Source organism: Microtus ochrogaster, unplaced genomic scaffold (assembly GCF_000317375.1).
Source record: "Microtus ochrogaster isolate Prairie Vole_2 unplaced genomic scaffold, MicOch1.0 UNK8, whole genome shotgun sequence".
NCBI classification, from domain to species: Eukaryota; Metazoa; Chordata; class Mammalia; order Rodentia; family Cricetidae; genus Microtus; species Microtus ochrogaster.
Window position 1 is genome coordinate 9,001,649 of NW_004949106.1, and position 2,954 is coordinate 9,004,602.

Consider the following 2,954-nt stretch of genomic DNA (forward strand, 5'->3'; position numbering starts at 1 on the left):
AAGAGTAGAGGGGCTGTTTTCAGCTTACATTGCCCTTCTGGCCAGGGCTGTGATGACATTTTTATGTGTACAGTGCTTTGGGTACGTGGGCAGTGATCTCTGCAAAAAAAAGAAGAAAAAGTCTTCAGAAGACTTCCTATGTTATACATGAAATTCTGGAGGGCCAGGAGTCTCTTCAGAGAAACTGTGCCGTGTGTCTTTCTACATCTTCTTTTAAATAAACAAACAAACAAAAATAAAATGGAGAGCTGTCCATTCATAAAGTTTTTATTATTTTTTTTTCTGAAGCTGAGGACCGAACCCAGGGCCTAGCAAGCGCTCTACCACTGAGCTAAATCCCCAACCCCTAAAGTTTTTATTATTATTTTTCACTTTGTAAGCCTTGCATCCAATCTAAGGGCTCACAAGTGATTACTCAGCTTCAGTCTAAAGCCCTTTTTCTTATTTTATTTTATTTATTTATTTTTTTTATTTTTTGGTTTTTCGAGACAGGGTTTCTCTGTGGCTTTGGAGCCTGTCCTGGAACTAGCTCTGTAGACCAGGCTGGCCTCGAACTCACAAAGATCCGCCTGCCTCTGCCTCCCGAGTGCTGGGATTAAAGGCGTGCACCACCACCACCCGGCTTAAAGCCCTTTGTCTACAGCTTTGCGAACACTGGATTTTACCAATTAGTTATATCACTGCCAGTGAGATCAATGAGCATGGGTTTTCATTCAAATGTGAACATCCTTAGTACATTGTCAATTTAAACATCTTTTTATATCTCTTATCCTACATTCCCTCCTACCCGTTGCCCCCAGATAGTCTCACTATGTAGTCCTGGCTTGTCTGGAACTTCCTATGTGAAACACGCTGGCCTTGCACACACAGAAATCTGCCTGCCTTTGCCTCCCATGGGCTGGGATTCAAGGCATGTGTGCCAACAAACTTGGCCGTTTTTTATCATTTTTATGAAATGTTCTGCATGTTTCCTTAGGCTTGTTTATGGTCCTCTGGTTGATATATATATTTCTGTTTTCTGGAGACCTGTTCTATGCACTGTGATTATGACTTGACTTCCATGCGTATGTGACTTTAATGATGGTTTTAAACGCTGCGGAACCCGGTGGGTCTGTAAGTCTTCTTCGCTGGCTGTTTTGAGACAGGATCTTGCTGGGTGCTCCAGGCTGATCTGCGACTTGTAATCCTTTGTGTGATCTATATAGAGGCTTTGTCACACTGAGACTTTTAAAAGTCAAAGAGGTTCAGTGGGTGCAATTCGGAGTTCAAACAGAGCTGGGTGATGACCAGAATACTTTGTGACATGGTTGACATTGTTAAAAGACAAAAATTTTAAGCCTTAATTTATTTCCACCTGGTGCTTTTTGGTTTTATTCATGTGTTTTTAAACTATCTAGAATTAAGCTCTACCATATAAAAAAATGAAGCCCGGCTTCTCGGTCAGTTGTCTGTGTTTGAGTGCTTGGTGGCTTAAAATACTGTACAATGATTAAAAGATAAGACCTTGGAGTCAGACTTGCTGGGTCCAAATTCTGCCTCTGTTGCTTAACAACTGGACAAACCTGATTGTCCATATGCAAAACCAGGGAGAGTGGAACTGTTTCCTGGTGGGGTTTTTTCAAGGCTCACGTGTTAATGTATATAAAGAGCTTAAAATAAGACGTAGCAAAAAAAAGAGAGCTTGCTAATCAGTAACTTATTGAATGCCCACTTCACATGCAAATGATTTCTTGGCTTTATTACCCACTTCACAACAAAATAGCTTCTTGGCTTTATTATCTTGTACTTCCCAAGATCTAGAAATATATATTTATAGCTCGGGATCAATTCTAATTTTGTAAAGTGTGCAGGGAAATTCCTTTGTAGTTTTTCAGGATAGTCCTCATTCTCCTACCTGTATTTATTTTTTTGAATACATTGCAAACTACCCATATCCGGGTGGGTTACATGCTTCAGCAGGTAAAGACGTTTATTCCTAAGCCCCAAACCTGTCTTCAGTCCTCAAAACCACAGGGCAGAGGGAAGAACCACTTTTGAAAACTACGCTCTGACTTCTCCGTGTGTCCCATGGCAAAACCTCGCTTGGACTCACACAATAGATTTATCATTATTGGACTGGCCTGACAGCGTGGCTCTGTGGTGTTTGGAATGACAAGCTCCCCACAAGTCTTCTGAATCCTCAGTTGGTAGCCCTTTGGGGAGGATTAGGAGGCGTGGCCTTTAGCCCTTTGGGGAGAATTGGGAGGCGTGGCCTTGAGAGAGGGGGGGGGGAGCAGGACAGTGTGGGTGGACTTTCGGAAGACTGCACGCCATTTTGAGGTCCTCTTGTGATCTACCTCCTGCTGGTGGATCAGGCTGTGGGCTCTCAGTTTGCTCCAGATGCCTGCTTCCATGCCTATCTCCATCATCATGGACTTTAGTAGCCTGGAACTGTAAGCTCAATTCAATAAATGCTTTCTTTTAGGGGTTGCCTTGGTCATGGTGGTTGTACCATAGCCACAGAAAGTAACTAATACAAGATCCTATCAGGGGGAAAAAAAAAAGGACCTTTTCATGAATTTTAATGTTCCATGAAGTACCACAAAAGAGTATTTTTCAACTATTTCATCTTTGTTTTATTTGATAAAGTTTTAGGCATGTATTTATTTTTTAAAAATTAAGCATAATTAAGTAATTCATACAATATTAATTAATAATAGCTCTGTGACATAAAGTACAGTGACACCGTGGTGTAATCATCACTTCCACCAGTTCTCAGAAACAGTCCTTAGGACGCCACTCTTTCTGTCTATTAGACGCTAACAGCTCAGCGTGTCAGCACCTCGGTCCTGGTAATGGTCACTGTAATGTCTATCTCAATGAGTCAGACATTATCGGTACTTGAACAAGTGGAACTATCTAGTAATTGTCTTTCTTAGACCCTGCTTCTTTGACTTGGCACGTCTTCCTGGTTT